At 44.0% G+C, this 22,865-nt stretch overlaps 1 pseudogene; it reads left to right on the forward strand.

Moving 5' to 3' along the window:
- Window positions 1–19,506: 19,506 nt before the first annotated feature.
- Window positions 19,507–19,951, forward strand: LOC132574778 (ubiquitin-like FUBI-ribosomal protein eS30 fusion protein; annotated as a pseudogene).
- Window positions 19,952–22,865: the final 2,914 nt, after the last annotated feature.

The raw sequence follows: 22,865 nt of genomic DNA on the forward strand, positions 1-22,865 counted from the left end.
AATACTTGAAGATTTGGAGGGGTGGAGCCTGAAGAAGGCTAGGTTTGGGGATAGGAAGGAAGGCCTGACACAATGTCATAGAGCCCTCCCTCCAAAGCAGCCATTTTCTCCAGGGTAACAGGGGTCTTTCATCTGAGGTCTCCAGGCCGCACCTGGAGATTGGAGCAATTGACTAACTGCATGTAGTATATTCTTTTTGAGCATTGGGTAAGCTGTGTTTCTCTCGGGTATGGTTTGTGTTTTTTGAATTTCTGTAAGCAGTTTATCTCTATGTGTGAATATATATTTTTCGTTCCAGATTATTGAAGTATTTTGATCAGAGAGAGTTGATATCGAAACACACAACTTCTGCCTGGGGAACGTGTTATCAAATATACTTCTTATTCCAACTTGAGTCTTCACTACACCGCAACATGGTTGTTTTGAGAGTCCTTCGGCAATAACTTGGTTTCTCCACGGAATGGTCTGCGTGTCAACACTGCTACACTATAGCAGCCCTTTTGGGTGGACACTCTAAGTGACTCTGGTTTTTGTATGATTTGTAATGAGTTCAATGTGTTTTCATAAATGGGGAGCATTTAAAAATAGGCTTAACGCTTTAAATGCATTTATAACTTTATCACTTAGCCTTAAAGTAAACGTATCTTGGCATTGAGCTTTTGTAAGTGTTTGTAGCTTATTGTTAGTCTTCAGAGACTTCTTGAGAGATTTTGCATCTCTTTTGAACACGGTTCTCTCTAGGTTCTCAGCTATACTGTGTTTTTCCTGTTTGGGTTACCCCCCTGGAAATTGGCAACCCTACTCCGAAGTCAAGAAAGCTAGGCTTGGGGAATGAATCCATACCGCACCAATCAAAGCCGCCCATCTTCGCTCCCAGGGAAGTCCACAGCAAGGATGCATGAAAGGAAGGCAGAGCGCTTTATTCCCTTTCGATTCTGTTTAATTCCACTCCAAGAAAGATGTACTACATGTCCGTCTTCCCCGGTCAAAGAGGAATCGCCCCTGTAAAAGAGCTCCGGTTTGGAAAAAGAGTGAGTAAAATTAACCTGGCAAAAATTACGCCACAGAGCCCTAACAAAGGCATTTGAGGAAAGCAGCGCTAGAGAAAGTCAGGCGTTCAAGCTTACACAATTGGTCAATAACAGAGATGGGTGCAGAAAGGGAAATCCCAGTTCGGTTCACGAACTGAACCAGCTCGATTCCTGAACCGGTTTGCGAACCGGTTCACATACTGGTTTGAATGAAAAATGCCCCCCTCAGGGGCTCCAAAAACAAGAGTGGATCTCCAGCTGACTCTCCTCTACATGCCCACCAAGTTTGGTAAAGGTAGGATTTGGGGGGTCTAAGTCACAAGGTGCCCCCAGACAATGATTTTCAATCACTTCCTAGTCCTGATCTATTGGTGGGGGTGATGGAAGTTGCATGAATGGATTTCTTCCAGATATACAATCCTTCACGTGAAAACATCTAGGATGTTGGGTCTGCTAACCTTCAGTTCTTCAGCTTTGCCTCTGCCTCTCACCCGATTTATGCCTTCCAAGCACTGATAATGTCACAATGCCTTAAAGCAGGGGTGTCAAACATGCAGTTCGGGGGGCTGAATCAGGCCCTCGGAGGACTCCTATCAGGCCCGCAAGCAACTGGCTGTTGTCTGCTTCCTTCTCCCTATATCTTGCTTCCTTCTGCATAACAGTTTGCTTTGCCAGGCTTGCTCAATCACACAGGAGCTACAGAACAAAATCTCTATTTTCTCCATTGGCTGAGGTTCCTCCCTTGGGGAGGAAAGTCGGAGGAAAAACTTGCTTTGCCAGGCTTTCTCAATCGCACAGCAGAGCTACTGAGCCAAGCCTCTCTTCCTTCTATTGGCTGAGGCTTCTCCCCCTCAGTCCCCTGGGGAAGGAAGGAAAGAGCCAGAGTTTCCTTTGCCCAGTTCCCTGGATCCCATGGGAGAAATACAAAGAAAGCATCTTTAAGACCAGTGAGTGCTAACATTTTAAGCATGTTTTAAGTTTATATATATATATGTGTGTGTGTGTGTGTGTGTGCTTGTCTGTGTTCCTTATAAAATTTATATTTTTGCTTTGTTGTTGTTCAGTTGCACAGTCGAGTCCGACTCTTTGCGACCCCATGGACAAAGTCACGACAGGCCCTCCTGTCTTCCACCATCTCTGAAGTCTGCTCAAATTCGTGTTTGTTACATCAGTAACACTGTCCAGCAATCTCATCTTTTGCCATCCCCTTCTTCTTTTGCCTTTTGTCTTTCCTAGCATCAGGATCTTCTCCAGGGAGTTCGCCCTTCTCATTGGTGGCCAAAGTATCTGAGCTTCAGCTTCAGCATCTGACCTTCCAGGGAACGGTCTGGGTTGATTTCCCTTAGGACTGACTGATTTGATCTTCTTGCAGTCCAAGGGACTCTCAAGATTCTTCTCCAGCACCACATCTCAAAAGCATCTATTCTTCTGCCTTCGGCCTTCTTTATGGTCCAGCTCTCACAGCCGTAAATTATTACTAGGAATACCATCGCTTTGACTATACGGACTTTTGTTGACAGGGTGATGTCTCTGCTTTTTATTATACTGCCCAGGTTCACCATAGCTGTCCTCCCAAGAAGCAAACATCTTTTAATTTCATGGCTACAGTCACCATCTGCAGTGATCTTGGATCCCAGAAATGTGAAGTCTGTCACTACTTCCATGTCTTCCCCTTCCATTTGCCAAGGTGTGATGGGGCCAGATGCCATGATCTTGGTTTTTTTGATGTTGTGTCTCCAGCCTACTTTTGTGCTCTCCTCTTTCACCCTCAACAAGAGGTTCTTTAGGTCCTCCTCACTTTCTGCCATTAGAGTAGTGTCATCTGCATATCTGAGGTTATTGATGTTTTTCCTGGCAATCTTAATTCCTGCTTGTGCTTCATCCAGGCCAGCATTCCGCATGATGTCCTCTGCATATAAATTAAATAAGCAGGGTGACAATATACATCCTTATCAAACTTCTTTTCCTATTCAAAACCAATCAGTTGTTCCACATCCCATTCTGACAGTTGCTTCTTGACCCTTATACAGGTTTCTCAGACATGTGAGGTGGTCTGGTACTCCCATCTCTTTAAGGACTTGCCACAGTTTGTTGTGATCCACACAATCAAAGGCTTTAGCATAGTCAATGAAGCAGAAATGGACGTTTTTCTGATACTTCCGTGCTTTCTCCATAATCCATAGAATGTTGGCAATTTGATCTCTAGTTCCTCTACCTCTCCGAAACCCAACTTGAACTTCTGGTAGTTTCCAATCTACATATTGCTGAAGCCTAGCTTGTAGGATCTTTAACATGACCTTGCTGGCATGTGAAATGAGTTCAATGGTGTGATAGTTTGAACATTCATAGAATCATAGAATCAGAGTTGGAAGGGACCTCTAGGGTCATCTAGTCCAACCCCTGCATAATGCAGGAAACTCACAAACACTTCCCCCTAAATTCACATGATCTTTATTGCTGTCAGATGGCCATCTAGCCTCTGTTTCAAAACCTCCAAGGAAGGAGAGCCCACCACCTCCTGAGGAAGCTTGTTCCACTGAGGAATCGCTCTAACAGTCAGGAAGTTCTTCCTAATGTTGACCCGTAAACTCTTTTGATTTAATTTCAACCCATTGGTTCTGGTCCTACCTTCTGGGGCCACAGAAAACAATTCCACACCATCCTCTATATAACAGCCCCTCAAGTACTTGAAGATGGTGATCATATCACCTCTCAGCCGCCTCCTCTCCAGGCTAAAGTTCCCCAGCTCCTTCATCCTTTCCTCACAGGACTTTGTCTCCAAACCCCTCACCATCTTCGTCACCCTCCTCTGGACCTGTTCCAGCTTGTCTATATCCTTTTTTTGCTGTCTGTAAGGAGCTTCTCCATCTTTGACTGCAGAGTATATAATCAAACTGATTTTTGTGTTGCCCATCAGGTGATGTCCACATGTAGAGTTGCCTTTTAGGCTGTTGGAAGAGGGTGTTCGCTATGACCAGCTTGTTCTCTTGACAAAACTCTATTAGCCTTTGCCCAGCTTCATTTTGTTCTCCAAGGCCAAACTTGTCAGTTGTTCCGGTCACCTTTTGACTTCCTACTTTGGCATTCCAGTCCCCTATGATGAGGAGGGCATCTTTTTTTGGTGTTAATTCTAGAAGGTGTTGTAGATCTTCATAGAACCGGTCCACTTCAGCCTCTTCTGCATCAGTGGTTTGGGCATAGACTTGGATTACTGTGATATTGAATGGTTTGCCTTGGATATGGACCGAGATCATTCTGTCATTTTTGAGATTGTATCCCATTTCTGCCTTCCCCACTCTCTAGTTAACTATAAAAGCCACACCATTTCTTCTACAGGACTCTTGCCCACAATAATAGATGTAGTGATCCTCTGAGTTAAATTCACCCATTCCCGTCTATTTTAGTTCACTGATTCCCAAGATGTCAATATTTTTTGCTATCTAATCTTAAATAGGAATACACATGCCCTGCCCTGACATGGCTTGGACCAACCTGACATGGTCCGGCCCAACAAGGTCTCATTTATGTCAGATCCATCCCTCATAACAAATGAGTTTGACACCCCTGCCTTAAAGGGTTGTTACTCTCACTTCAACAAATCTCAGGTGATTTTGAGGGAAGTCCCTGGGGAGGGCAGAGTTTGAGGAGGATGTTATGCTGTTTCTGGGTGGGGGAGGTCAGCAGTGGGAGGGCTTCTTGTGTCCTGGCCCCACTGATGGACCTCCTGATGGCACCTGGATTTTCGGCCACTGTGTGACACTGTGTTAGACTGGATGGGCTATTGGCCTGATCCAACGTGGCTTCTCTTATGTTCTTAGATATGGAGAAATTCCTAGAGGGTCATTATGAAAGTCATTTTTGGGACATTTCTTCTCTTCTTCCACCTTAGCTTTCCATTATGACTTTACCCCTCCTTGTGGACCAGTTCTTACTTTACATTGTATACAAGTTGGCTCTGGATTTCCCACCCCATCTCAGATGGGACACAGCCACCTAGGTGGGTTCTCAGTTCCTGTACATGTAGTGCCCTATCTGGATTAGTACCATGGGGCATACAGAGAAGAGGCTGCAGCTTTTCCACCCCTACCTCCACACCCCATATCATTTCCCCAGCCTGAAACAGTCCCAGGGAACACATGGGTTCCACCAAATAGCATCCCCTGGGACTGTTTCATGTATTAATTGGTTGATCATATTTCACAGTAAGAGGTTTTCACTTCCTATTGGTCAGTAGTTGCAACCCCATGCAATCATATGCAATTCCAGTGCCTGCGTCTCACGCAGTGCAGTGTTTGCTTTCCCCAATCCCCATCCCTGTTTACCTCCCTGGAACACGGTGGCTATAGTGAAAACTCCGTAGATTATACAAATGCCAATGCAAATGTTTAGCTCTAGCAATTTAATTTCTGTAAACAAACATTAATCCTTTCAAGTCATGGGCTCGACAGTGTTTACTTCACGACGTGTGCCTCCGTCAGATCTATATTAAGAGGGAAGGTGCTGAACCCTACCTGTGCCGCTACAGGTATCTCAGGATCCTTCTGTGAAAAATGGACCTTTTGAAGCCTGAAATCAGAGCCTGCATCAAAGCTGTGCGGGTAACTGTAAGCAAAGAGAAAATGTGCTGTATTCATTCAACATCAAACTCCAATATGAGTATGAAAAAGGAACGAGCCAAAACTTCAGTACGGGAAAGGAAACCAGCTAGACCTGATATGTTTGTTTTTGATCACCTCGTTACAGTTAAGCTGAACAACAGGCATTGGGAACCGGCATGCATTAAGTGTGCTCTCTCCGATAGCACAAAGTTCATCTAGTAAAGCAAAACTGTGATCCAATATGCCGATGAAATCCTACTTCAAACTGAAATTCAGAAATACGGGAGCTCCTTAGTAGGGAAGTTCAAGAAATTCTTTCTTCATGAGGATTCACTAAGGTCACATATCTGTGTGTCTCCTGGGGTTGTGTTCTAGCTCAGAGAAATAATGGAGTTTGGTCATGACTGAAGAATGAGGCATCCTGATAATCAAAAGATGTTTATAACATAGAGAATAGGTCTTCTTCTAGAAGAAGTCTGGTCCTTTATGTGATCAGGTCATTCTTATCACGCATACACTAACCACTCACATCTTCACTGCAGCAGAATCCTATTTTAAAATCAAGACTCCATTCTCTGGAAAAGAACTTTTCAATAAATGTTTATGGATGTGTTGTCAAGTTTCAACTGACTTATGGTGACCCCAGCAAGGGGCTGTCTAGGCAAGTGAGAAGAAGAGGTGGTTTGCTGTGGCCTTCCTCTGCAGAGTTTTCCATGGTGGTCCTCCATCCAAGGACCCAGCCTTTATAGCTTCCAAGATCAGACAAGATCAAGCTATGTTGTACCATTTGAGCCACTTTGCTGTAGCGATTAATTGTGCGGACTCTTATCTGGGAGAACCAGGTTTGTTTCCCCACTCCTCCACTAGCAGCTGCTGGAATGGCCTTGGATCAGCCAAAGCTCTTGAAAGGGCAGCTGCTGTGAGAGTTCTCTCAGCCCCACTCACTTCACAGGGTGTCTGTTGTGGAGGGAGAAGATATAGGAGATTGTAAGCCACTCTGTGACTCTGATTCAGAGAGAAGGGCGGGGTATAAAACTGCAGTCTTCTTCTTCTTCTTCCACATTCCTTTCAGGGAATATTTCCTTACATTACTTCATTAATCTATTTTATAAGGATTTTATTCTTTTTTTTTAATTATCATTGGGCTTTTCCGTACTCCCATTTTCATCATGTGTAAGTTCCTGTTGGTTTGGAGATTCCACCACCACCACCACTGTTCCACACATGTTTTGCTCTTAGTTATTGATTTTATATGACAGCGGTTTATGTCCAGCATAAAAAAACTGCTGCTTAGATCTGCAGGGGGATAAGCCAGACATAAACTGATCTATTATTGAACTGACCACTAGAGGGAGCCAAACATGTACAGAACTGGGGCAGAAGCTAGAGAAACAGAACCTCACAAGTGAGGGAAATAAGAATGTTGGAAAAAACGACAACACTATTGGCTTGTTTTTTAATTTGTATCACCTTGGTGTGTGGCCTATGCAAATGAGTTATGAAAATGTGTTGTGCTAATGAGTTCTGGTACCTCCTCTTCTATGAAATGACCCCTGTCAGAACAGCATTCCTGGGGCTCAGTGGCAGAGCGGCTGCTTGGCATGCAGAAGGTGCCAGGCTCAATCTGGGGCATCTTCAGTTTAAAAAGGATCACATAAGGCATGATGTGAAGGACCTCAGCCCGAGACCCTGAAGAGCTGCTGCCAGTCTCCGTAGAGAATGGACTAAGGGTCTGAGTTAGTATAAGGCAGCTTCATGTGTTCATGTGTCTTACTGGACTCGACCATTTGTCCTCCTTGGCAAACTCCCATCTCCACTGCTCTGGCTCCCACCCTTGCTTGTCGGAGTGGTGGGAGCAGGGTTATTTAATTTTAAGCAGGAATGCACCAGAACACAGTTCTGGCTGGCTTGATGCCAGGGGTGTGTGGCCTAATATGCAAATGAACTCCTGCTGTGCCTTTCCTACAAAAAAGCTCTGTGCAAAACAATGGTGACACCAGTGGGGTGTGGCCTAATATGCAAATGCTCTCCCAGAGCCCATAAGGGCCCTGCGGGATCTCTTTCCGCAGGGTCGGCAAAACTGAACTGTTCCGACAGGCCTTTAATATCTAACTGGGAGAGGACTGCCACCCCACATAATTATAGAGCTACGATACTATATGATCACCATCAAGAAAGAAGAACCCGCCAATACTGAAGTGGTACAGCACCACGGAATGGTTTCAAATTGTAACTGTATTTTCTTGGTTTTAAATTGTAAATAGAAATGTCTGTTAGTCGCCCTGAGTCCACTTGCGGAGAGGGTGGGATAGAAATTGAAGGTAATAAATAATAAAAAATAAAATAAATTAGTCCCTGCTGGGCTTTTTCTACAAAAAACCCCCCAATCCCTGTAAAATATACCCTAACATGTCTAATAAGTGTTGGAAATGTACTAAGCAGATTGGGTCGTTTTACCATATGTGGTGGACTTGTGAAGTTGTAAGACTATTGGAAGATGGTCCATGAACTAATACAGAAAATTCTGAAGATACAGATTCAATTTAAACCAGAGCTATTTTTTATTGAACATATATCCTAGTAATTACATGAAAGAAACAAGACATTTATTGGCACACATTAATACAGCAGCTAGAATTCTTTTGGCACAGAAGTGGAAGCTCCAGGAAATTCCCACGAGAACAGACTTGACAAGGAAAATTCTGAGATGGACTATTTATCCCAGCTGCTAGCTAGGAAATCTAAGGAAGAAGCAAGAAAATATTGGATGAAGTTTTATACCTGGTTAGATTCTTAAGACTCTCTGGTGTGAATTGTTACTTTCTGTTTTCCAAGCACTTTATACTTTATTCAGATTCCCATGATATAGCTTAAAGTGATATTAATATTTGATAATATCTGTTTTTAAGGAAATAGCATCATGCAGTTAAATTATATTTGTATTGATTCTTTATTTCCAATTCTTATCTCTTTCTTCTGTCTCTTTTTCACTTTGGAAAACTAATTTAAAAAAACACACACACAGAGACCAGGGGAATTCCTGCAGCATTGCATGATGTGATTCCCCCAGTCAATGCCCCCCCCCAAGTGCTCCCACTCAGAAAAGGCTCCTTCCTGGCAACCCTAACAGAGCTCTCCAGAAAACCCACACTAGAATGACAATGTTGCGACAAAATCCCAGGCAGAGGAGTCCGGAAACAGATGTGTTACTGCCCTGCGGTAGCAGAGAGAGTACGTTTCATGTTCAAATGTGGTAGATCTCTTACCTAATCCCGCGAGTGAGGATTACTCGTGTTGTACACCTTGACCTTTGCATAGTTTACTCCCCGTGAAGCCTGTATCTTCTTCTGTACCTCACTTTTCTATTATAGCCCCAGAGAGCTGGCACATAGCTAGTTAGGTCATGCACACGTGGCACTGTGAACAAGCGACTTGGCCCACGTCAGCCTGTGTGCTGTTGAAAAGGACTGAGCCCTGCCAACCCCCCCTGAAAACTCCAGTGGCCTCTTGGGGGCTTTTGGAAAGACAAGAAAAAACACTTAAGAACTGTTGGGGACTCCCATCTATAATTCATCAGCTGGCCTCTCTTTCCTGTACTATCTGGAGCTTTTAGGGAATGCTCTTTTTCATCAGTCTTGAATTATTTTTGGAAAGGCGGAGGGGAATGCAGTGTAGCTTATTTGTCATAGTTCTGTCTTTCTCTGTGTCTCCCACCTGAATCTAAATCTTTCATGTTCCATTGTGATGGATATGGGTTTGGTGCATGTGTGTTAAAGGTATTCTACTCAACCTCTCTCTCTTCTAACCCCTCCCCGTCAATGTCACCTTTGTATATAGCAAGAATGTCCTTGGTAAATGCTTGATGCATAGATCCTTTTGTTTTGTTTTGTTTTTCATTCACACTTATGCAAATCCCAGGTTTCTCTGCAGCCTAGTTAGGGGGTCATTTCATGGAAAAAGAGGTGCCAGAGCTCATTAGCACAACTCATTTGCATATAGAATTGCAAAAACTAATCAGCGCTGCAAATACATCTTGCTCCCCTTTGGATTTTGGAATTTCCCCGCCTATTGGTCATCTGCCCTCTTATCTATCAACGCTTCATGTTCCACAACTGTGTAGCAGAGCATTTACTCTTGCCAGATGTAACACTATCCCATCAGCAGTTACTTATGGTAGATATATATAAAAAAATCCCACTCAAAGACTTTGTCCATGCAACTTAAAACAAGTTGATTTGTTGTTCCATATTCTTCTTTATTGCTCCCAATATGATGCTATTGGCCTTAGGTTTCGAGACCCAATTCTGCTCAATATGACAAGTTGTTCAGATGCTGCAAAGGAGTGAATGATTTGTCATCTAAAATAACTGAAAAGGTTGCTCTGTTCTTGAATCTGGTAATCAAGGATCGATTGTCCAAATGTATAGCTGTATATGACTGGTTTATTTTGTTATTTCGGTATCTCTTTTTTGCCTTATTTATAATCTGATATATGGCAATAAAGGCTTGTGTTTGTTTTGTTAACTTATTTGCATAGGCCACACACCCCTGACAGCACCGGAAAGTGGACTAAATTATATCAACTTAACACCTACCTTAAAAAGCTTCTTGAATTAGAATTGTCCCCAATAACACCTTACAGCCATCATACTTTTTAAATTACTTTCTCCTATGTGGCCGTAGCGGCGTGATGATTTACATCTGTCTGCTTTATCTGTTTTGGTTATTTCCCCATTTTTATGGGGGGGAAATATTGGAAAGTTTGTCAAATCTTAGAGTTCAACCAAGTTCTCACAGGGGTCTTGAACAATGGAGCACAGAAGCAAGTATTGGGGGAAGGGGTGTAAGAAAGAAAGACCACAATAAAATTTAGAGGTTCCGGAGCTCCTCTCCTATGAGCTCTTGCCCAAAATGTGACCTGCTGCTCACCAGAGCTGAAATTTAGGAGCTGTTCATGAAAAACCTTGAGCCGGTTCAGTGGGCTACTCATTCAACAAATTTAAACAATACAGCAGCATTTTACGCACACACATTTTTGCACACATGCCTCTATAGCTTATTGTTTAAATAAAAAGCAAGCCAATCTGTTAACACAGCCATAAACAAACACTATGTGGATTTAAAAAAAAACTTACTATTTTGGTGCTCATTTAAGTCCAGATGCAGTTATGTTAATGGCCACCATCCATCTGTTTGTATTGACAACATTTTTGCAATTACACTGCAAGAACCACTCAAGGGGCGGGGAGGGGGGGGCAATAAGGTAATCTAAAAGCAAGGAGTCCAAACGGGGCCAAAATTTATTGTGTGATCAAATCATAAAGAAACCAATGTTAGTAAGCATAGCCAGGCCTCAGATTCAGCAGGAGCTCACAGGAGCGCAGCTCCTGAACCTTTCTGAGGGTCCCCCCTCTTCCTCCCCACCTACCTTGTCCATCGAATAGTAGGTGCAGCTGCATAACAATCCCTGGATTAGGAGAGCGGGCAGCCAGCCAGCCACCAAGAGCTTTGCCACGCCCCCAGCAGCCCTCATGAGCCCCTGGAGAAGCCGCTCTGAGACTCCGATTCAGAGAGAAGGGTGTCTGTCTGTCTGTCTGTCTGTCTGTCTGTCTGTCTATCTCTCTCTCTCTCTCTCTCTGTCTATCTGTCTTTTTCTTTTTCTTCCCCCACCTACCAGTGTCTGGTGCAGAAGGTTCCATCCCCAAATCTCCAGGAGTTTCCCAACCAGGATGTGGCAATCTTACCCCATCCCCAACCAAGGAGACTGTAAACCAATCTGAAACTCTGATTCAGAGAGAAGGGTGGGGTATAAATTCTTCTTCTTCCTCCTCTTCTTCCTCCTCCTCCTCCTCCACCACCACCACCAGTGTCTGGGGCAGAAGGAACCGGGCAACGCTAGATAATTCCCAGCTGGAGGTTTCCTGCCTTTCTGTTCTTTTCAAAATAGGCTTAATCTTTTTTTTTGAGAATGTGGGGACAAATTGTGGAGTGCTCTTTCTCTCGGTACACAAAGCCTTTCCCAAAACACATTTTAAAAAGCTTTCTCTGTCTGACTGGTTTTCCATGGAACGACATTGCTTAGATTCGAGCCTCTCATTTGCGATCGTACGAAGAGCAAGCTTTCATCTCTCCCTTTCATAATGCGCCGGTCTTAAGAAGCCCCTGCAGTCCTGTGTTAAGAAGCCATTCAATTCATTTGCAATCTTAATGACTAAAGAAAAATAATAATGAAAATGATGATTGCTTGTTTGTTAACGAAGGGATGCTGTGGTTAGCCACTGGAAAGACTATTAAGCATCATAAAATTGCCCTTGAAGTTTGACACTTCAGCTATCTCATGTGACGTGCGATGTATCCATTTGCAAAGGAAGTAAAAGAGGCGAGAGGAGGGAGGGAGGGAGGGGGGGGAACGCTATTACCAATTACCGCACGGCGATTCATTAGATAGTTCACAAAGATTATTTAAGGAAGAGATGAAATATCGAGGCAAATAAGACTAATTAAAGGTACAAGGGGATTAAATCATGGAAAGGTGACCTTTGTCCAATTTCAGCCTGTCAGAATTAGTAGACAGAACATTACTAAGCAATTGCAGCATTGATAATCTCCTAACAACATGAATGTAAAAACCACCATGCTGGTTCACAGCACAGGTAAAGTGTTTGATCTCCACCAGCGACCTGGCAGAGACCTTGGGGGGAAAGTAAGAACCCTGTTCTGTCTTTCTAGCACCTGCCAATCAGAAGTCTGCAGTCTCTAGTTATCTAGGGCAGGGGTGGTCAATGGTAGCTCTCCAGATGTTTCTTGCCTACAGCTCCCATCAGCCCCAGCCAGCGTGGCCAATGTCTGGGGCTGATGTGAGTTGTAGGCAAAAACATCTGGAGAGCTACCGTTGGCCACCCCTGATCTAGTGGCATTGATCCTAAGTCTGGAAGGGCAGGGTTTTTTTGTAGCAGGAACTCTTTTGCATATTAGGCCACACCCCTCCCTGATGCAGCCAATCCTCCAAGAGCTTACCGGGCTGTTAGTAATAAGGTAAGGGTAGTCCGCTGTGCAAACACCAGTTATTTCCAACTCTGGGGTGATGTCGCATCATGATGTTCTCACAGCAGACTTTTTACAGGGTGGTTTGCCATTGCCTTCCCCAGTCATCTACACTTTCCCCCGAGCAAGTTGGGTGCTCATTTTACCGACCTCGGAAGGATGGAAGGCTGAGTCAACCTTGAGCCGGCTACCTGAACCCAGCTTCCGCTGGGATCGAACTCAGGTCGTGAGCAGAGAGCTCGAACTGCAGTACTGCAGCTTTACCACTCTGTGCCACAGCTCTTAGTACAGGGCCTACAATAAGCTCTTGAAGGATTGGCTATATCAGGGGTGTGTGGCCTGATATGCAAAGGAGTTCCTGCTACAAAAAAGCCCTCCCCAAAACCCACCTACCAAAGCATCCAGGTATTTTCCAACACAGACCTGGCAACCATAGGCCCTGGACTCAAGTAGCAGTCATGATGACATGTGAACTCCTACAGCGCCTGTTTTTCTTTTCCTAAAGAAACTAAGCTGCTTTGACCATTGCGGGGGGTGTGAAGAAGTAAATGCATTCAAAACGCATCCCATGCCATGGAACGTTCTGCCTATTAAGGCAATTTCTAAATGCTTTCTGCAGCATTTCCAAAATATCTTCAATTCACCTCAGGCAATGCAAACTGCGTGTTGCTTCAGGTGCTACACGAAGATACAACTCATTCTACTTGTTGTAAAAAAAGAGAAATATGTCACCTACTAAATAGATTCTAACGGGGAGCCAACCAGAAATTTCTAATCCTGTCACAAAAAGTGACACAAGTTGGTAAATACACCCAGCAAGTCTATAATTAGCCGTTTTCTTCTTTGAGGTATCATCTCTCTGTCATCAGTTTTCTTCTCCTACGCGAATAAATAGACATGCCCCCTGCTGTTTTTGTTCCAGACGACGGTTAGGATATTGTTTCCATTTTCTCATCAGCGAAACTGCCTAAACTTGCTCCAAAATGTTGAACACCAGGTAAGGTTCAAGGTTCTGGTACTGACCTTTAAGGCCCTAAAACAGTCTGCGACCAATGTACTTTCAGTACACCCCCTGAAAAGCCCTGTGCTAAGCTGAGAATAATATTTTGGAGATCCCCACCCCAAAAGGTATCTGGCTTTCCTCAACCAGAGTCAGGGCTTTCTTGGGCCTGGCCCCAACCTGGTGGAACTCTCTGCCAAATAATATCCATGCCCTACAGAACCTAGTTCAGTCCCACAGGGCTTGAAAGACAGAGATGTTCCGCTAGGCCAGGGGTGGGGAAACTCCGTCCCGAGGGCCGTATATGCCCCTCGAGGTCACTTGGTTTGGCCCTCGGGGATTGCTGGACAGATATATAGATTGCCATGTGGCAGCCTTCTTGGGGCCTGGCTGGCCAGCGAGGATCATGGGGCCCAGCCGCGCTGTGCAGCAGCCTCCCCAGGGCCAGGCAGGGATCACAGGGCCCAGATGTACTGTGCGGCAGCCACCCTGGGGCCTGGCTGGCCGGCCAGAATTGCTGCAGGGCCTGGAAAAGTTGCTGTCACAGTTCAGTTTGCACTTGATTATCCCAGAGGGTGTGGCCTAATATGCTAATGAGTGTGACCTAATATGGTAATATTAGGAGATGTGGTCTAATATCCTGCTGGGCTTTTTCTACAAAAACCCCCAGACTTATGCCTTTGCCTAGGGTGGCGGGCTGGGTGTGTATGTGTGTGTGCATGCCAGATTAGGCTCTCCCCACATGACTTCAAATAGAAAAAAAGAATTATTTCCATTAATTTTGCTGGCCTGAATCATTCTTCCTCGGCGGAGCACTATTTTTTAAGTTGATCATTTCTATGGCCCGCAAATGATGTTATAAATATCCAAGTGGCCTTGGCAGAAAAAAGGTTCCCCACCCCTGCGCTAGGCCTATGTCTGAGGGCAGCAATATTTTCTATTCTGGTTAAAACAATTTTATTTGGTAACATATGGTAACAAATTATATTTCTTGCATCATTAATAACTTCTTTTATCTATCCCATATATTACTTTCTACCCACCCCTCCCCCCGTTACTTGACCCCCGCCGGTGTTATTTACTTAAAGTACTAATGTTTAAAGGTACCCTTAACTAATATAAACAAAAATTAATATTCTTCTTTTTTCTAAGACTTAATCATTATCAAAAATTGTCCAATGTCCTTTTATTTTTCACTCTTTTTCTACATATCTTCTGAACTTTTTCCACTCCATCTTAAAAACTTCTAAATCATAATCTCTTACAATTCTTGTTAATTTGTCCATTTCACTCCATGTCATAACTTTTACAATCCAATCCCATTTCTCTAGTATTTTTTCTTGCTTCCACAACTGCGCATATAATGTCCTAGCATCTGAAAGCAAGTACCAAATTACAGTTTCATAGAGTTTTTCCACAGATATTCCCAAGATTCCATCTTTATTTCTTTATTTACATTAATTGCCCATTTAATCATTTGAGATTTCACTACTTCATCTTCTGTAGACCATTGTAAAAGTAATTTGTATACTTTTGAAATTAGTTTATCATTGTCTCCAAGCAGAACTTTTTCCATTTCTGTTTGCTCTTTCCTTATTCCTTCAGTTTTAATGTCATTCTCTACCAAGCTCTTTATTTGTTGCATTTGAAACCAATCATATCTGTGACTCAATTCTTCAGCAGTTTTCAGTTCTATTTTTCCACTTTGTATTTTTAACAATTGATTATATGACAGCCATTTTTCTTCAGCTATCTCAGCCGTTATCTTTATTACTTCAGCTGGCACTATCCATAAAGGTCTTCTCTCATCTCCATATTTCTTGTATTTTGTCCATGTATTTAATAAATTGCTTCTTATATAATGGTGAGAGAAAAGACCACCCATCCTCTTTTTCCCATAATACAAATATGCGTGCCAGCAAAATTTATTTCCGTTGCCTTTCTTTTTTGTGGTGAATTTAGTCCATTTACATTCCAAGATAATAATTTGTAATCCATCATGGTGAAAATTCTTTATGTTCTTCATAAAACCTACGCAGTTCCTGTGTGCTTGTAATTGTAATCCTTTTTCCTTGCAGCTCAAAGCTCAGACCTTCAGGTATTATCCATCTATACCTCATTTCATTGTCACATAGTTTTTCTGTCAATTTTTTATATGCTTTTCTGTCATTTATCACTTGTCTTGGCAATTCTTTCATGATTCTTACTCTGCTGCCTCCCACTATCAATATATTTTCAAAATTTTTATTCAAGATTTTTCCCACCATTTCTTTTGTCATATATCTTATAACCACATCTCTTCGTAGATTATTTTTCTTGGCATATAGTGAGTTCACGCTATACATATAGTCATACATGCTTCTAGTTCCTTCAGGATCTTCCCCCAAAATTCTGCAATTATTCTTATTATCCTTTCAAATTATTATTATCCTCTCTTATCCTTTCAAATCAGTCTCTTCATCCTCAGGTACTCCTCTCAGACGTATCTGGGTTTCCATCAATTTGCAGTCATGAATTGCCACCTTTTCTTGCATTTCTAACAAGGTGGAATCATGCACTTTCACTCTCTCTTCCACCTCTTGCACTTTCTTTGATGTTACCACAGTCTGATTTCTGAGATCTTCTATATCTTTCCTTAGCTCTTCAATGTCTTTTCTAATTTCTTTTTTAGAGGCAGTTATCATGTCTCTCACCCCTTTCATTATCCTGGCTTCCATTGCTTCTAATTGCTCTTGCATTTTCTCCATTGAGGCAGTCCTTGCACGGGTTAACTTATGCTCTGACATTTAAAAAAAAACACCGAAAATTTTGACCTCTCCAAAATAAATTTAAACTATCAGGTTTGATAGAGTAAGGCTTGCCATTTTCAATAAGCCTAATTTCGCCATCCTCAGAGCCTCCTGGGCTCAGATATTAATTTTTAAAGTTTTTATTTCTTCCAAAATGGTGGTCGCAACTTTCTGCTTCCCTTTAAAAAAATTTTCCTTCAAAAGGCTTCTAAAATAATTATCAGCGATAATGACCAATAGTATTTACCTTATAATTGTCACCTCTGTCAGCTTCACCAATTTTTAATGTCCCGAACACTTTAAAACCTTTGTTTAAATTTTGACCTCTTAGCAATGGCCGCCAATGTTTTTCTATGATATTATAGTCCTAGAGTAGGCTAGCTGCTTCAATGATTTCCCTTTTCCATCCAACACTTCCTGCTTTTCTTGCCACCAAATCCCGTTTTCACTGGTAAAAAGATCTCACGATGTTTGACATATTTCTTGTGTTGACTGTGAGAGCTGCAAAACTGTGACGATGGGGCTTTTTCACCAAAACCGCAAGTAGACAAAACAATAAATTCCTTTCCACTTTTTAGCACTGTCCTTCTCCCCTTCTTCTTCCAAGCTTTCTGAATCTCTATTTCCCACCTTCTGATTTTATTTTGTTTAACTTTAAATAGTCCCGGAATGAAGATAGTCATCAGTACCTTTTTCTGCAATTATCCAGATCCAACACCGGTCTTGTATAGCTTTAGATGTTTAGCAGTCTCAAAGAAGGTTAGGATCCTGTCGAGCTTATGTCAAATAAATGACTCTGGAAACTTCTGCAGATGATGAATATGCAACTCGTCTCCGGAGACCCCTCAAAGCCTCAAAGGACCCCCTCCCTCCCGGACTCCCTTTTAGCCAAGGTAAATCTCCTCAGAGTTTCCTGTGCTATTTTGGACTGATCTCTGACTGAGAAAAGTAGGCAGTAGGCATTAAATTGCCCTCCACTACCCCGAACAGAAGCCCCAGCGTACTCCCCTTCTGAGAAGCAATTCAGCTTGGCATTTTCCAACCCCGGAAGTCTTGAGGGCAGCAATATTTTCTAATCAGCCTGGCCTCTTTTCCACTCAGTACCCCTCCCCTTAGGGTAAGGACAAATTGGTTTTGGACACCATTTGGACCAGGGGTGGCCAAGCTATGGCTTGGGAGGCACATGTGGCTCTTTCACACATATTGTGCAGCTCTTGAAGCCCCTGTCACCCAATCAGCCTTCTTGGAGAAGGCATTTCACTCTTTTAAATCACTTCTCCAAGCCAAGCCAGCTGGTAGCTTGAAGAATGCATTTAAAGTTGCTTTCTTTCCACCTCTCCCTTACACCCTCCCATTTTGTGGCTCTCAGACATCTGATGTTCGTGTCTTGTGTCTCAGACATCTGACATTTATTCCATGTGACTCTTACTTTAAGGAAGTTTGACCATCGCTGATCTGGACTGTTACTATACTCAAACTGTATGCATATTCTATTTTCAGTCTTTTTTTTTTGTTTGTTTGAAGGAAATCTTAGAGCAGGGGTGTCAAACTCATTTGTTATGAGAGCTGGATCTGACATAAATTAACCCTTGTTGGGCCAGGCTCTGTGTGTCATAAAATGAAATGCCAGGTAGCAAAGATAAAAACTTTATAAAGGACACAGACAAACACAATTAAAGAATTTTTAAAAATTTAAAATAAGCATAAACGATTATTGCTCTTGCAATAGTTTGTTTATTTAACAGTTTCACCTCTTGCGCTGTACTATTACATCAAAATGTCTGTGCTGTAGTAATTTTGAGTATGCTGTTCAGGTGTATAAGTTGCAAACCTGCTTTTGATTACAGAAATCTCATGGTGAATGCTTTGAGCCTAAGGCCCAGGGGAAAACATGAAATGGCTGGACATTGCAAGCTTTTGTACATAAATTGCTTCCTGTGCTGGACAGCCAATGGATAAAATAGAAGCTTGGCTCTGTAGCTCTTGTGCGATTGAGCAAGCCTGGCAAAGCAAGCTGTGATGCAGAAGGAAGCAAGAGAGAGACAAGGAAGCGGATGACAGTGACTTGCTCTTGGGCCTGAAAGCAGCTCTCTGGGGGCCTGATTTGGCCCTCAGGATGCATGTTTGACACCCCTGTCTAAGAGCATCCTGTGATCTGATAATGCCACTTCTGGTTTTGCTGCCAGAAATTATATTCAGACATTGCAAGACATCATTCTAGTGAGTCCCTGTCCCCCCAAGTATTTGGGGGAGTTTCAACCAAGGGCTGAAACTTAATATCCTCTCAGTAGAATGGCACTTTTCAAAATATTCTTTTAGGAGCCATTGGGCTTCAGAACTGCAACAGAGCTGCCCTTGTACGAATGGTCCAGTTCTCTACTATATCACACCATTTTAAGGGTACTTAGCTCACAAGAACACACACATTCAGCTAATACGAGGTCATTGGCTGAGGGGAAGGTGAATAACACACATATTCCTTCAAAGATTCCCTCAGGAGGCACAGTGGTGGTGGTTTTTGCCTTTGCGAAGCGCATTTAGTTAGCATTACAGTAAAATGTATATGAAATACACAAGGGATATCAACTATTCTTTTCATTTCAGATGATGCTGTGAGCAAAATACCTTGAGAGAGCCACTGAGGAACCAGATAAAGTTGTTCCACTGTCCTTCCATTAACTTTCCTTACATTACATTATAGACACTCCAAATTTGTCCTTGAAGTTGAAAATCTGCCCCCATTGGCCTTACAGTGCCCCAAAATGAGAAGTACCAGGGCTTTTTTTGTAGCAGGAATTCCTTTGCATATCAGGCCACACATCCCTGATGTAGCCAATCCTCCAAGAGCTTACAAGACTCTTTTTTTGTATGCCCTTGGAGGATTGGCTACATCAGGGGGCCTGGCCTAATATGCAAAGGAGCTCCTGCTAAAATCCCACCCTTGGTGTGGCCTAATATGCAAAGGAGTTCCTGCTAGAGAAAAAAGCCCTGAGAAGTACAATTAGGCCCTTCCTCCTCTCATCTGCGTGCGCAGGGTAGCGACAGTTTCCTTTTCTGTCCGGCCTCCATCATGGGACTGCTGGAACCATGCAGCTCTTCATTCATGCGCAGAATTTGCACACCCTTGAGGTGTCTGGGCAAGAAACAGTTGCTGATCTAAAGGCTCACATGGAGTCCTTGGAAGGCATTGCACCTGAGGATCAGGTGGTTCTCTTGGGTGGAACTCCCTTGGCCGATAATGCCGTTATTAGCCAGTGCGGTATCAGTGACCTCACAACTTGTAGAGGTTGCTGCTCGCATGCTGGGTGGCAAAGTCCATGGCTTCTTGGCTCGTGCCGGCAGTGAGAGGCCAGACCCCTAAAGTTGCAAAGCAAGAGAAGAAAAAAAAGAAGACAGGCCGTGCTAAGAGGCGCATGCAGTACAACCACCGCTTTGTCAACATTGTGCCAGGTTTTGGCAAGAAGAAGGGTCCCCATGCCAACTTCTAAATAGCATCCAGTTACCAAATAAATCTGATATTTACTTGGAAGAAGAAGAAGAAGAAGAAGAAGAAGAAGAAGAAGAAGAAGAAGAAGAAGAAGAAGATATTGGGTTTATATCCCGCCCTCCACTCTGAAGAGTCTCAGAGCGGCTCACAATCTCCTTTCCCTTCCTCCCCCACAACAGACACCCTGTGAGGTAGATGAAGATATTGGATTTATATCCCGCCCTCCACTCCGAAGAGTCTCAGAGCGGCTCACAGTCTCCTTTACCTCCCCCCCCCCCACAACAGACACCCTGTGAGGTAGATGAAGATATTGGATGTATATCCCGCCCTCCACTCCGAAGAGTCTCTAAGCGGCTCACAATCTCCTTTCCCTCCCTCCCCCACAACAGGCACCCTGTGAGGTAGATGAAGATATTGGATTTATATCCCGCCCTCCACTCCGAAGAGTCTCAGAGTGGCTCACAATCTCCTTTACCTCCCTCCCCCCACAACAGACACCCTGTGAGGTAGATGAAGATATTGGATTTATATCCCGCCCTCCACTCCAAAGAGTCTCAGAGCGGCTCACAATCTCCTTTACCTCCCCCCCCCCCACAACAGACACCCTGTGAGGTAGATGAAGATATTGGATGTATATCCCGCCCTCCACTCCGAAGAGTCTCTAAGCGGCTCACAATCTCCTTTACCTTCCTCCCCCACAACAGACACCCTGTGAGGTGGGTGGGGCTGAGAGGGCTCTCACAGCAGCTGCCCTTTCAAGGACAACCTCTGCAAGAGCTATGGCTGACCCAAGGCCATTCCAGCAGGTGCAAGTGGAGGAGTGGGAATCAAACCCGGTTCTCCCAGATAAGAGTCCGCACACTTCACCACTACACCAAACTTGCTCTCCACTTGGGGGGAAAAAAAGAAAGAAAAAGAAGTACAATAAGATAAAAGATGTCTTTGACTATGCCAACCATGCGATCTCGTGCTAGTTAAGTCCTGCTCAGTGAACGAGGATTGCCCAACTTGTGGAAGTGAACGGCAGACACCCATCTCAGAAGACCCATTTGCTGCCGCTCAGCAAAATTAAGTGGACGGGTTTAGCGAAGCGAAATGGGCATTAGCAATTGACACGCACATCGACTCGGGCCACTGACCCTTTCGGCGTGTGGGAGAGTCCAGCCCTTGACTGAAGATAACACGAGGGGCAAAGGACTTGAACGAAGCCACGACATGAGAAGCGAACCAAAGGAGAGGTGATTGAATTCAGCAGGTACGGAGAGCAATGCTAACTCGCAAGGAGAGGCAAGCTGCGGATGAATAGCAGCTGACAAGGTGAATGGGGAACATGAACATGGCAGGTGGAAATTAAGTCTAACGGAGCAGATCAGGAAGAACGCGTGAAGAATGGAAAATGCTGGTGATGCTCAAACTGGGCAGCCGGACGACCCCTTTGTCAATGTAATAAGAAATTCAATATTTAATAAGGGGAAAAAAAAAGAAATTCAATATTTAATTGATAGTTTCAGGGCCGGCGCTTCCCAGTAGGCCGTGTAGGCAGCCACCAAGGGCACCACCTAGCCACAGGGGTGGGCAGTGCGTGCTCCCTCCCCGCATGCATCCTGTTGCTCCTTCCCCACCGCCCTTGCCACTGCCTGCCTCTTTGCCACTCTCCTCCACCAGTTTCGTGTAGTGGTTAAATGTGCAGACTCTTAGCTGGGAGAACCGGGTTTGATTCCCCACTTGCAGCTGCTGGAATGGCCTTGGGTCAGCCTTAGCTCTCGCAGGAGTTGTCCTTGAAAGGGCAGCTTCTGGGAGAGTTCTCTCAGCCCCACCCACCTCACAGGGTGTCTGTTGTGGGGGAGGAAGGTAGAGGAGTTTGTAAACCGCTCTGAGATTCAGAGTATAGGGTGGGATATGAATCCAATATCTTCTTCTTCCTCCCCTTCTTCTCCTACCAGTAGTGCTGTGGGTGAGCTGAGACGAGTGGGAGGGGCCGACTAGAGCACGGCAGTGGGTGCACTCAGAGGTGCTTGGAGTCCACCCTCCCTTGCCATACCTGCTCTTGCAGCTGCCCACCTCTCCATCACCCAGCCTGGCCAGGAGTACTGCGGGGGGGCAGCGGTGGGGAAGGGGCTGAGCAGAGCATCAGGGCAAGCGTGAGATGGGGGTGGGGTGCTAGGGTGCCAAAAACCCGGTGACAACTCTGGATAGTTTAAACCAGATTCCTCTGAAATTCCTGATTAAAATGTAGATAAAGGTTTATTTAGGAACTAATATCCTTGATAGCAAAAAGGAGAGACGGAGATAGGGTCCTAACCAAGGTGTGTTTGTTTTTTGTAGAAAAAGCCCAGCAGAAACTCATTTGCATATTAGGCCACACCTCCTGACATCATCATTTTTGCACATAGGACTTTTTTGCAGAAAAAGTCCAGCAGGACTTTTACATTTACATAATAGACCACGCCCTTTGACACCAAGCCAGCCGGAACTGCGTTCCTGTGCATTCCTGCTCCAAAAAAAGCCCTGGTCCTAACTAGTGTTCCCTCTAAGCTGAGTGAGCGTGAGCTAGCTCACAGATTTTTAGCCTCCAGCTCACACATTTTTTGTCTTAGCTCAGGAAGGATGGCCCCAGAGCACACTAATTGATGCAGCAGCTCACAGCTTTAATGCCAGGAGCTCACAAAGTAGAATCTTTGCTCACAAGACTGCAGCTTAGAGGGAACTATGGACTATATATCTAGGTGAGAAACAGGGAAAGACCAGGGCTTTTTCTTTTTTAGCAGGAACGCACAGCAATGCAGTTCCGACTGGCTCCGTGTCAGGGGGTGTGGCCTAATATGCAAATGAGCTCCTGCTGGGCTTTTTCTACCAAAAAAGCCCTGAATTAAGTAAACAAACAGACTAATGGCTTTTTCTCAGTGTGTATTTTAA

This window comes from Heteronotia binoei, chromosome 7 (assembly GCF_032191835.1).
Source record: "Heteronotia binoei isolate CCM8104 ecotype False Entrance Well chromosome 7, APGP_CSIRO_Hbin_v1, whole genome shotgun sequence".
Lineage (NCBI taxonomy): Eukaryota > Metazoa > Chordata > Lepidosauria > Squamata > Gekkonidae > Heteronotia > Heteronotia binoei.